A 14,322-nucleotide genomic window follows, 5' to 3' on the forward strand; every position below is an offset into this window, starting at 1 on the left:
TGAATTTTGGCCTCACTCTCATTTGATAATCCAAAATGTTGTGTTTTTTGTTTTTTGTTTTTTTTTTACTCTATTTGTATAATAAAGAGATAAGACATAGTCATGATGTCTTGGGTTGAGTTTGATTCTACTCCAGTATTTGGAAATTTGTTGTTGTTGTTGTTATAGTAAATGGACACATTAAATTTTATATTAATAAATCAGTACATATAATCCATTTTAAGATATGGCTTTGAAAAGACAACAATAGTCTCATATATTTTCAATTTAAAATCTAAAATATGAATAAAGCAGTTGTTGCTTTTCGTTGCTATTAAGTTGGCTCCAACCCATAGCAGTTTTATGTTCAAGAAGATGAAATCCTGCCATAAATTGAGAATTTCTGCTGTGCTCACTGTTGTACTTACTCTCTACTCTTTCTTTCCTTCTCTAACCTCCCATTTCCCCCAACTGTGTTATTCTTGCCTCATACTGGCCCCTCCTGACAAGTCCAAAGTTGTTGTTGTTGATTGCTTTCAAGTTGAACGTGACTCATAGCAACCCTATGAACCGAAGACCTGAAGCCTTTTTATACTGTCGTCATTTATCAAAGTTCATAGAGTTTCCAGAGGCATGTGGTTTAGAAAGTGGATGCCACTCCTTTTTCTAGACCTGTCTTAAACTGGGAGCTCCACCAAACATTGTCCACCATGGGTAACTGTTGTGACATTTGACACCCCAGTAGCACAAAGTTCAGCATCACAGCAACCCCAGGTTACCTCAGTACAGCATATTGACAGAAGATATCCTAATTATGTGACATACAGTCTTCACGTTCCTCTCTTTTAAAGAGCACCCTGACTGTGTTTCTTCCAGGATGCATTTGTTTCTACCTTTGAGTATCTGTGGTATATTCGGAAGTCTTTGTCAACAAAGCAGCTTTTTCTTGATCTTATTTATTCATTGTCTACTTTTCATATACATATGAAATAATTGAAAATACCATGACTTGATCAGTAATGATTAACACCTTAATCTATAAACCTACATCCTTACTCTTTAGTACTATAGAAAGGTCCTTGGCAGCAGATTTATCTGCTATAATCTGTCATTTGATTTCTTTTTTAAATTTTTTTTACCATTCAGTATATTTTATTGCCCAATTTCAGTTATTATTCCCTTATTTATTTTTTTTAAAGCAATTTGATTTCTTGACCAATCCAAGTAAAATTAAATCCTTGAAATTGTCCTTCTTTTCTCCATTTGCCATGTTATTGTTTATCTGTCGTGAGGATTTTTTTTCCTTGATGTTACGGTGTAATCCATACTCAAGACTGTGTAGTTTCTGACTTTCAATACGTGCTTCAAACCCTCTTTGCTTTCAGCAAGCAAAATGTCCTCTCTCTAATTCAGGTTGTTGATTAGTCTTCTTGCAATCCTGATGCTATATAATTTTTCATATAGTCTGGTTTTTCAGATTATTTGCTCAGCCATTCCCACCTGCAGCTGCCCCTGAAGGCTCGTCTCTACTGCTGTATTTTCCATACTGTAGAATTCATGTTCTCTGGGAAAAAAGGAGGTTTATTTATCGAGTCACACCTCTCAGGTAATACTAAGCAGATCATTGACAATCTTTGTTGATCACCAGTTTCTTCATCCTATCAAGGTTACCATATACTCTCTAGCTTAGGAGACTGGAAGTCTAAATTCAGGATAGCAGCTCAGCTCTAAGGGAAGGCCTCTCTCTCTGTCTCTCCTGGTGGTATAGGAAAATCCTTGCTTCCTTCAGCATCTCTAGGCCTGGCAGTCTGTGGAGATCTACATGGGCTCTGGCTTCTCTGGTAGCAAGGAACTTCATCCTGCAGGGACCTGGATCTGAAAGATGCTTTCCACTTCTGGAGATTATTTTTTGCCAGTACTGAGAATTCTCTTCATCCCCCTGGAAAATAAACTATTGCAACTTTGAATTTGTTTCTGTTGGTTTGTGATTATGATTATGTCTCCTTGCTTTGAGTCTTCAATCAGAACCTTGAAGCTTGTTAAAAAATTATGTGCTATCAGTTGGAAATGTGATCAAAGCAAAGTCTGTGCTGCTATAAACAGCACTGAGTAGCTATTAATGAGCATCTCAACTCAATCTGCATTGACATAATTGTCATGTTGTCTTTGGCTTTTCACTGAAGGAGTAAACAGAGAAAAATTGATACATGATTGTTCTTGGCTTAGCAGTTGAGTTAGAAAACCTTATCAAATCAGCTTAAATTAAACCATATGTTAGGTATACCTATTTCAGAGTTATTTTTTTAATTAGTCTTATTTCTAACTGTCCTATTCACACCATTGTCTTTGATCAATGATTACGAGCCAGTGTAGTCATATGATATGCCTGTGAGCTTATGAGAAAACTAATTTCTTACATGCTCCACATTTGAATTTTGTGATTTCTTTACTACAACCAGTCAGTTATTGTATTGTGCCTATTTCTCAGGCTGTAAATATAAATCTTAGAACTCTCTAAGATCATGTCAGGAATTAAATGCACATTTTATATCATCAGCTTCAACTGAAGATCATTGTGAGGGCAGAAGAAATATATCCTGGTGATATTAAATCCGTTGTACAGGAAAAAAAAATTAGAATTGAAGCCAGCAACTTGTTAAAGAAAACATTGGTATAGTTCACTTACGAAAATATGGAAAAGAACTGTGATTTTCAAACACGCATGTTATTTGTATAAAATATGGTAGCTATCTAACATATTGTTAGATGTCATCAAATTGATCTCACACTTCTGATGACTCTTTATGTTAAAGAGTGGAATTGCTGCTCTGTAGAATTTTGTTAACTGTGGTAGCCAGGTGGTAAGTGGCGGCACTGCCATTCCAAAGACACCTCATTTGGATCCACCAGTCGTTCTGTGGGATAAAGATGGACACTTTTCTCTTATGTGATTGACTGCTTTTGAAAACCCAATAAAAGGTCAACTATGAGTTGATTCCATTTGACAATAACAGCAACAACAACAACTCTTTCCAGAAGCAGTTCACTGGGCCTTTCTTTTGCAGACCTGTTGCCAGTTTGTATTCATCAGTTGTACCCAGGGAGAAAAATGGACAGTCCTCCCCCCCCCCCTAAAGATTTACAGTATTAGACACCTAATAGTGGGTTGCTGTGAGCTGGAATCAGCTCAAGAGTAATGGGCTTGGTTTTTTGTTGCTGTTATTACTACTTCATCATTATTAACAGAAACTCATTGTCCCCTAAGCAAAGACTCCCTCTTTCCTCTCATCGTTGTTTTCTGTGTGTCTTGAGTCAATTCTGAATCATAACGACTATAGATTAAAGAGTAAAACTCTCCATAGCACTTCCTATGCTGTAACCTTTACAGCAGCCAATCACCACGTCTGTTTTCCCACAGAGTGGTTGGAAGGTTCTGAACCGCTGACCTTTTAGTGAGCAGCAGAGAGATTAACCATTGTCCCATCACCAGGGTTCCTATTTCCCACCTCTGATAACCACTAAGAAGCTTTGGTCTCTAGATGTTTGTCTATTTTATATATGTGTGATCAATAATATTTGTGCTTTTGTGGTGGATCTAATTTTCTCAGGGTAATGTTTTTCAGGATTTATCCATGATATAAAGCATATATAATTTCTTTTTATGACTAAATAATATTTCATTGTAGATGTGTATGACAGCTTTTCTGAACAGAGAAAAAAATCAGAGTACAGTAGTTTTGCAGTGTTTCTGTTAAGTAACGGTATGTTTCATCAATATTTAAATGTAAATACTCTTTTGATTGCTGAAGGATTAATCTTAAAGATGTTATCAATGATTATATAGGGTTGTTTGCAGTTTTTTGCTGTGAGAGGCAATACTGTTTCTCAGTTAAGGATTGAGCCTTTTCTGAGACTACAGAGATTACTAAAATGTGGCCCTGCCTTCCAGGAGCTTGTAATCCATTAATATTTGTTGAATAAATTACTATTTTGGACAGTGAGTTTAAGTAGCAAACATGACTTCTTACCTGCCTACAGTGGCAAATAATTGTGGGTATTGATTTCGATGAAGAATCATTCTGAAAACTGACATATTTATAATTAGTAATCTCTAAGAAAAACCCCACTTTTAATTTTATTATTGTAGTGACTGTTGTCTTTTATAATAATTGACAGAATGTCTTATTTTATGTATATGGATTTATGACTTTATGAAAAGGATAAAGAAACTTTAGTTTGTAGTTCCTTTATCATTCTGGTAGTCCTCTGGGAGTAACATTTATAATTAAAAGTACCAAGACTCGCTGAAGGTAATCTTTATTTATCCTTTTACTACAATTTCTGATCATATCAGTAACTCTCTGAGGTGTGAAATAATCATGGGCATTTGGTAATGAATTGTGTATTGTTGCTGTTCATTCATGGAATTTGCTCTTTCATTACATTTGATGCTTCACTTAACAACAAATTTTGCTTTCTCTGTGTTTGATTTGTTTTTACCAAATTATTCCTGATTGTATCCATTAATCTTTAGTCACATTTGACAAAAATAAATTACTGTGATCTTTTAAAGTTACCAGTAATAATTAGATTTCTCAGGACATCAAAGTTTTGGGAGAACCACTAGATCTTAGAGGGCTTATAAAATTGTTTGCACAAGCTTTTTGAAAAAATAATATGCCCAAATGTAAGTGTTGTAATGAATAAATGAAGACTGAAGGAAAGAGAAAAAGTCATGGAGTCGTCATAATGCACATTTGTTTGCCTTCTTACTATATGTTTTCTCATGAATCAGCTTTCACTTGCTTCATTTGGGAATATTATAACTGCAGTATGCACAATTCTCCTTACAGCCTTTTGCAGGTTTCTAGGATTCACAGAGATAACTTCACCATTTATTACCTCTCTGTCCAATTCTTGGAGAGAGACAGAGCCCTCAACACAGACTTTACTCCCAAAGTGCACTGGGCTAAGGAGAATCTGATACAAATACTCACTCTCTCAGGGTTCTTTAACAAATATTCTTTAATACTTTATGTTTTTTTTATGGACATTACATTTCTGTATCAAAGATCACTGAGTATATTTTTGGTTTAAAATGTGATGTGTAAACTTAACTTCTTATGGCTTCGGTCTAAATTTTGGAGAAGTCTTTCATTGGAAAATGTTAATTGTAGTTCTCCTGGTTGTGGTGTTTTGCTTTGTTTATTTTCCCCTTTCTTAAAGTGCAGGCGCGCGCACACACACACACACACACACACACACACACACTTTCACACTTTTAGCATATACATTGTATGTGGCTAACAGCTCCTGATTTCTCACTATATCTTTGAATCCAGAGATGTAGAAAGGTAATGTAATTAGAATGAGCCGAGACTGAATCTTGGCGTTACCATATACTAGTGCTATAATCCTCTGCAAAGTAACTTACAGGAAGCCTCCGATTTCTCCTGCATGAAAAAGTGGAAGAAAAAAAGAATACTTTTCTCTGTAAATAAAAGTCTATAAAAATGATTCTTTACCAAAAAAAAGGCAAAACAAAGAGAGCCTTGATAATAGTTGTTCTGGGATTTATAATTTCTTTCTCATCCTTTCTGAATAAGGGGTTAGGTAGTTAGATCATGTTTCAGGACAGTGGAATTACAGTAGATGAAAGTTAGCCAGACACTGGTAATTAGATTGTGAATTATTCCTAAAATTAGTCTAGAAACTTTATTTCAATTAAAGTAGTGATTTTCTTTGATCGGTTGAAGAAGAGAACTTGAAACTGTGCTAGAGTTTCTAGATATTTAAGTCTGTGAGCTCTCTTAACATTTGTTTTTGCAAAAACAGAATGTCAAGGGAGTTGGAGACTTATCCTATATTAAAGAGCATTCTAAAGCTACTATAATTAAAGTCGTTTGGGAATGGGATAGAGACATGAATGGAATAACAGTGACAATCTCATAAAATTTTGAATATGGTAAAGGTAGCATTTTGTTATTAACAAATGATTATGTAAACTCTATAATTTACGTTGTAGATAAAGATTTAGCAATAAAAGAATTTAACACTATTAGAATATATAAGTGAATTAAAATACTAGTGCTATAAAATGGAATAAGACATGTGGTTCTAAGATTCACACTAAAAATAACCATTAAAGAAAATCTTGCTAATTTTGACTTTATACAAGTTAAAAATTATCTCTGAGAGAAAAGCATACTACAATAAAAGCATATGTAAGATATAGAAATACAGAAAATCAAACGGACCTTTAAGTTTTTTAACAAAAGAAAAGCTTTTTAATTCGCTAAAATAAAAAATAGAAAAATGCCATAAAATAGACAAAAGAAACGCAGTGGCCAATAAAAAAAGTTATCTAATAGCATTGATATGTATGAGATGCAAGTAAAAACAATATTAAGATAAGAAAAATATATAGCCTGGTATTGAAGGAATATTGGTTTTTATAACCTATTGTTAAAAATGCAAATTGTTGATATCCTTTTGGAGGATAATTTGAAATTTATTATCTACATAAAAATGCACACAATTTTTGGTTCAATAATTCAATTGTTATGTGTTATTAGGTTGCCTGTGACTCATAGTGACTCTACAATAGCTCTGAACTCTGCCCTATCCTGAGCCAGTCTCACTAACTCTGACACACCTAATTCCATCACCCCAGTTATTGTGTCACTCCATCTCGTCAAGTTTCTTCCTCTCCTGAGATGTTCCTCCAGCCTTCTGAGCATGATGTCCTTCTCCCAAGGACTGTTCCCTCCTTGCCACGTTTCCAAAGTATGTGAGATGGAGGTTCAAAATCCTTCCCCCCAAAGAGAAACTTGATTTTACCTTCTCCAAGACAAATCTGTTTGGTTCTCCATGCTGTCCAAGGTATGTTCAATAATCTGCAGCACAACAACTCAAAGGCATCAATTTTCCTCCTGCCATCCTTAGTCATTGTACAGCCCTCTGACGCATAGAATGTAATTGTGAAAACCATGGCCTGGATCAGGCCCATCTTAGTCTCTAGACTGATGACATTGCTCCTCAGCACTTTGAAGGGGTCCTTGACAGCAGACATCCCCAAGGTATTTTGTCTTTTGATTTTCTGACTGCTGATGCCAAAAGTGTTGGTGTGGAGCTGAAGCAAGCTGAAGTTATTAACAACTTCAGTCTCTTCTCCATCTATCATGGTGCTGGCCAATTGGCTCTTCAATCTATATTGAAGACTACAGTCCTTGGCCTTCTGCAGCAAATGCTTCAGGTCCTCCTCAGTTTGAGCAAGCAAGGTTGTATCATTTGTGTTAACAGGTTGTGGGCGAGTCTTTCTCTAATCCTGATGCCACACTTCTCATGAAGTCCAGCCTCTAGAATGATCTGTTCTGTGTATAGATTGAAAAGGTATGGAGACAGTATACATCCCCGATGCACTCCATTCCTAATTTTGAACCATGCAGTATTTCCTTGCTCTGCTCTGATGACTGCTGCTTGGTCCAAGTGTCGGTTTTTGCATGAGCACAATCAGGTGTTCTGGGATTCCCATTTTCCTCAATGTTAGCCATAGTTTGTTGTGATCCATACAGTCAAAACAGTGTATAGCTAGATTCAATATTTCTCTTACTTACCTTTAATTGGTGAATTTTATCTAATTTTAGCTCATATAAATTTATTTTTTTGGATTGATTACCTTCTGTCTTTTTTTCCCCTCCTTTCTTTTTCTTGTATTGAGTCAGTTTTCTATCTGTATTAAACTCTCTTTTAATAGGTAAATTTAATCCATTTAGATTTTTGTTTATTCTGTATGCTGTCAAGTCACCTGCCACTCATAGCAACCTTATGCACAACAGCTCTGAATCCTACTTTATCCTATGCCAACCTTATTGTCTCTGACATACCTGCCCCTATTACCCCAGTCACTAAATAAATCCATTTCAGCAAGGGTCTTCCTCTCTTGCACTGTCTCTTTACCCTTTAAGCATGATATTCCTCTCATTGGGACTTGTCACTTCTTGTAACATTACCAAGACCAAAGTATTTTATTATTATTTTTTTTAAAATATGGAACGCTTCATGGATTTGCATGCCTTCCTTGTCCAGGGGCCATGCTAATCTTCTTTATAGTGTTCCAATTTTAGTATATGTGCTGCCGATGCGAGCATAGTATACATTTATTTTTTAGTTCTTTGCTGTCTATCATTTTACTTTGCTTTCTTTCTCTTTTGTTTGGATCATTTTTATATCAGTTTGCACATCCATAACTCTGTAGGTATAGTTACTGCTGTGCTCAAGCTTGGTCAGAGACTTTTTTCAGAACCACCCTTGATGCCTAGCTTCTGTTGTTGATGCAGATCCTGCTCACCAGCTACCTTGGCCAACAGGCTAGGCCCCACGCAGGGCCTATCTGCCTGCCTTCTAGGCAGTAATCAGGAGAAACGTCCAACTTTTTTGGTAAGAGACAGGACCTTTCTTCAGTTTAGCGGTCAAGCAACTTGTAGGGCTTCTTTACATTTCCTCATGAAGCAGCTTACTTGCACTCCCATAATCCTTCAGGAACTGAAATCTGGGTTGCATCTGTCCATTTCCATACTTAGAGTGCTGTTGGACAGAGAGGATTCATTTCTGTAAAATACTTACATTCAATATTAGAAAATGCCAGACCAAAGCAAAGAATCTTAATGGTGACGTTTACCAAGCCAGGATCACTTTGCAGGATACATTCACAAGTATTTTAGTGCAGGGAGTTCTGGGGGCCTAGTGGTAAGGCTCTGCACTACTAACCCGAATGCATGCAGTTCAAATCTGCCAGTTGCTTGATAAAAGTATGATGAGCAGTCTTCTCTCTGTGATGTATTGTCTCTGAAAATCCACTGGAATGTCAGCTTTGAGTTGTTTCTGACTCAACAGCACATAGCAACAACAACATAATGCATTTTATTTATTCTCTGTTAAGGAATGTTTAGTGTTTAGTAATGTTTAGTGATGAATAAAAAAATGTTACTTATTAGAGAAATTAATCCTTATTAAAATATTTAACCTTTGAATTACTCTCTTCTTACTAGTGGCAATTAGTTTCGGGAATCCAAAGATAAGAACCCAAACTCTTTTTAAAGATAAAAAGGTACATAAACCCATCTTTGCTTAAATGACACCGTTTTTCCTTTCTAGAGCTTTTGACTATGGCTTCATATCTAGGCTTATGATGCTATTGTGTATTGTCTACATTTTTGAGTTTGTGGTTTAGTACCTTGGTACCTCTTATAGTTATTTTGTAATGATTACTTTCGCCTTTACATTAAGCAATAAATAATGACATTTCGCAACATTTATTCTCAGAAAATAGTTAAAGATGGCATATTTGCATTAAAATGATATTTTTCTGTAATAACTATATTCAGGAAAATGAAAATATTACAGTGTTCAATCATAGTAGATAGAATAAATGAACCACTGTTAGTATAGAATGTAATATACTCAAAAAACAAAAACATAAATTTGTTGAAAAACATTTATTGACATGAAACAGTATAATAAACAATATTAAAGGAGTAAAATATGGAATATACAGTTTGATTCTATTTTTGAAAAAAAAAATATAGTATGTACATGTGTGATTACAAACATGCATGGGAAATGTGAATGTTTAAACGCCCAAATGTCAACTGTGGTTTTCTTCTGAGTAGTGTGATTACAGGATAGTTTTATTTTGTTCTCTTTGCTTCTCTGCATTTATTATATTGAGCATGTTTTCGTGCATAATAAGATAATCAGTAAAAGGTATTAAAATGTACTTCTGTTTCATGTTGTGAAAGTTAAATGTCGTACCATTTTCCCCCTCAGATTGTAATTATCCTTCCGTATTCATCCAACTGTCTTGATCCACAAATTAGTTTAGTTGGAAGTGCTTGGTAGCTAGACATTCTCACTCAGGTCGGAAAAAGGCAAGGTTATAAAGAGCTGTGGAGATCATACTTCTCTGCAAATTACAGTGATCAGCACCTTGAAAACCCACACAAAAGGTAATTGGAACTTGCTAGAAGAACCTGCTCACTGAAAGGTTGGTAGTTCAAATCACCAGCCACTCTGTGGGAGAAACAATCTGTTGATCTACTCTCGTAAAAATTACATCCTAGGAATCTCAACAGTTTTGGCAATTCTGCTTTGTCTTATAGAGTTTCTAGAGTCAAACTGGTTCAGCGACATACAACAATGATAACAAGAGATAGGGCAGCTATGAGGGAAAAGTAGATTTCAAGTTGGTTTCGTTTTTTATAACTTAACTATTTTTATTCATCCTAAAATTTTTATAGTCATTTTCCTCCAAAATGAGTATTTTTAAATCCCCGTCATGAAATCTTGAGATTAAAAGTAGTTAATAATGAAGAAAACAAAAGGATAATACAATTTCCAAATGTTTTGATCATCTCAGCATTGATAGAATTTGTTTTTCACAAAAATTAGCTGTCAAATAGTAAAACCAAAACCCAATAAAAGATTTACCAGAAAATTTTGAACTAATTTAGTGAATTTCCTGAAATATATAGTCATAAGACATATATGGGAGGCCATTCTTTTTAAAGGAAAATCTTTCCATAGCTTTTCATTTCCATAGTGACAGTAGCTACTTGATTTCTGTGTACATTATATTTTGTATTCTTTACTTTGTTGTTGTTAGATGTTGTCAAGTCCCCTGTGACTCATAGTGACCCTATGTACAACAACCCTAAACCCAGCTCTATCCTGTGCCAACCTTATTGTCTCTGACACACCTACCCCCATTATCCCAGTCACTGAATCAATGCATCTAATCGAGGGTCTTCCTCTCCTGTGCTGTCCCTCCACACTCCCAAGCATGACATCCCTTTCCAAGGACTCGTCCCTCCTTGCAACATGTCCAACGTATGTCAGATGAAGCTTCAGAATCCTTGCCTCCAAGGAGCAGCCTGTTTTAACTAACCCTCTCCAGGATGAATCTGTTTGTTTTCTTAGCAGTCCGTGGTATATTCAATACTCTTCTCCAAAACCACGGCTCAAAGGCATCAATTCTCCTTCTATTATCCCTAGTTATTGTCCAGTTCTCCGATTCACAGCAAGTGCTTGCAAAGACCATGACCTGTATCAGCTACACCTTAGTCTCCATACTGACATTGTTACTCTTCAGTACTTTGAAGAGGTCTCTAACAGCAGATTTTCCCATCACAATACGTCTTTTAATTTCCGGGCTGCTCGTGCCCGTTGATTGTGGAGCCAAGCAAAGTACAGCTGTTAACAATATCAATCTCTTCACCACCATAATGGTGCTGCAAATTAGTCCAGTGGTGAGAATCTTTGTTCTTCTTGACATTGAGCTTCAGTCCATACTGAAGGCTGAAGTGCTTGACCCTCTGTAGCAAGCGCTTCAGGTCCTCCTCAGTTTTGATAAGCAGGGTTGTGTCATCTGCGTAACGCAGATTGTTGATGAGTCTTTTTTTTTTTTAAATTTCATTGGGAAAAACATGTTGGGGATACAAGGAGGTGAGGGTTGGGAGCAGAAGGGTAAGGATGGGCAGAGACGATGTGTGATGCCACATTTCTTCTCATAGAGCCCAGCCTCCTGGATAATCTGTTGTGCATTTAAATTGAAAAGATATGGAGCTAGGACACATCCCTGGCATACACCCTTCCCAACCCAGCGTTTCCTTGCTCTGTTCTGACGACTGCCTCCTGGACCAAGTATAGGTTTCGCATTAGCACTATCAAGTGTTCTGGGATTCCCATTCTTCTCAGAGTTAGCCACAGTTTGTTGTGATGCACAAAATATTAGGATTGGGTCTCACTTAAAAATATCATTCTTTCTGTCTGAGACGCTGAAACTAGTTCCAGCTTTTTATGGACTTATTTTGATCCTATGTGTGCTTTCATGTATGTGTTATATGCCGCTTACACATAACTGACCCTCCACTGGGTTTTCTGAGGCTTTAAATTGTCCCAAAAGAAGATTGTCTATCCTCTTTTCCATGGAGCATCTGGTAATCTGAACTGCCTGCCTTTGAATTGGCACTCTAATTCCTTATTCTCAGGTGACCATAGCTCCAATTTTTTTTCTTCTATGTGGGGTAAAAACCAAAATTCAGATTTTTTTTTTAAGGTGAAACATCATTACAGAATAGAACCAAAAGAGCCAAAGAAGTACATTGTAAAACTTTAAAAAAATTTACTGTGTGACTGACAAACATATGAGTAGATGCACATGATCATTAGCCACTATGGATTTTCTTTATTTTTTATGACTGTCCACCTTTCTCTACATGATATCTTTTTCCAAGGACTGGCCCTACTTGAAAACATGTCCTAAGTTTCACCATCCTTGCCTCTAAGGAGCACCCTGACTGGACTTCCTCCAAGATAGATTAGTTTGTTCTTTTTGGCATTCCATGGTATATTCAGTACTCTTCTCCATCAGAAAAAATTTGAAGGTATCGCTTCTTCTGTCATCTTTATTTATTACCTAACTCTCAGATTCGAATTGAAAATAGCTTGCCTTGAATTAAGTACACCTTAATCTTTAAACTGAGATCAGTGTTCTTTAGCACTTCGGATGGGTCTTTGACAGCAGATTTTCCCAATGCAACACAGCTCCCTACCCACTTGGAAGTCAGGAATAAGTTTACTTACAAAAAGCAGTGTTCTTTGAAGTTATCACAGTTGGGGAAATGACTGTAGGGCTGTCGCTTATTTAATAATTTAAAAAAACCCTCCAAGCCATGGCCCTTGAGTTGATTCTAACTCATAACAACCCTCCACATTTCTGAATCTATGAGTCTGCCTTCTTTCTCTTGTATAGCAGTAGAACTTATGGTTTGCAACCCCATAAGTTAGATGTTGTGCCACCTGAGATCTGTTAATTTTGCTGAAGTGAAAGGCAGTACACACAGTGGGGGAAATGAATACAGTGTGACCAAGGAAAATAAAGACCATGTGAGGTTCACAAGGATAAAGACTAATGATTGTAAAAATGGTACAACTATTCTGGAAGGCAGTTTGGCTCTTCCTCAAAAAAAGCTGAACGTAGAAATTCCATATGACCCAGTTATTCCAAGGCTTGGAATATACCCTGAGAAAATGAGAACTGAGGCACAAACTGAGACCTGTACACCCATATTCATAGCAGCATTATTCACCATCGCAAGAACGTGGAAACAGCCCAGATGACCAATCACAGTAGAATGGATTGAGAAATTATGGTACATTCACATGATGGAATACTATGCAGCACACAGGAGCAATGATTTTGTAAATTACTACCTAACCTGGGAGGCACTAGAGAGCATTATGCTGAGTGAACTAACTCAGTCCCAAATGGACAAATATTGTGTAAAACATTAGTGTAGAATGAGAATTAGGATCCAGGGTGGGTGGAAGCAGAAGGATGAGGATGTGTGGGAGTTGGGGGGAGATTAAGCATGAGATTATACAATTTGATGGGTGAGGAGTGAGGGAAATTGGAAGAATTTGGTGTGAAAAACAGTGTATTCAAACTTTGTAAACAAACTAGTATAAATAAGTAAACAACTCACTATGTTATTGTATACCTTTGAGTTGTACTGACACATAGCTGACCCCCCAGCAGGTATTCACAGGCTGTAAATTCCATGGGAGGAGATTGACAAGTGGAACAGCTGGTGGAGGAACTACATGTTTTGTGTTTGCAGTTCAGTTACTTACCACTAAGCCACCAGATCAACTGTTGCAGTTAGTTGCTGTCAAGTCTCCTATGATTCACAGTGATCCTATGAACAACAGATCTCAACCCTGCCCTATCCTGTGCCATCCTCATCATCTGTGACATACCTGAGTCCATTGCTACAGTCACTGTGTCCAGTCATCTCCTTGAATGTTTTCCTCTCTTTCAGTGTTCCATCACCTTTCCATGCATGCTGTCCCTAGGAACATGTCCGAAGTATGTGAGACAAAGCTTTGCCCCCATCAAGTATGTTGTTGTTATGCGCAGTTGAGTTACTTGTGACTCATAGTGACCTTATGTAAAATAGCTCTGACCTTTGCCCTATCTTGAGCCAATCTCTTTGTCTCTGACACACCAACCCTAATTGCCCCAGTTGCTGTGTTAATCCATCCAGAGTCTTCAACACCCACAGTCCCTCCACCCTTCCAGGCATAGTGTTCTTTTCTAAGAACTGGTCCTTCATGGCAACATGCCCAAAGTATGTGAAATGGAGCTTAAATTCTTGTCTCCAAGAGCAACTTGTTTTCACCCTCCCCAGAACAGACCTTTATGGTCACTTGGCAGTACATGGTACTTTCAATAGTCTTCCCCAGGACTACAACTTAAAGGCATCAATTTTTCTTCCAATATCC

At 36.8% G+C, this 14,322-nt stretch overlaps 1 protein-coding gene across 1 annotated transcript in view; it reads left to right on the forward strand.

The window, feature by feature from the left end:
• GPD2 (glycerol-3-phosphate dehydrogenase 2 (mitochondrial)) overlaps positions 1-14,322 on the forward strand; it is a 201,461-nt gene that overhangs the window by 78,716 nt on the left and 108,423 nt on the right. The window lies entirely within an intron of this gene.

This window comes from Elephantulus edwardii, unplaced genomic scaffold (assembly GCF_000299155.1).
Source record: "Elephantulus edwardii isolate Elephantulus edwardi_28Jun2011 unplaced genomic scaffold, EleEdw1.0 scaffold00010, whole genome shotgun sequence".
Classification (NCBI taxonomy): Eukaryota; Metazoa; Chordata; class Mammalia; order Macroscelidea; family Macroscelididae; genus Elephantulus; species Elephantulus edwardii.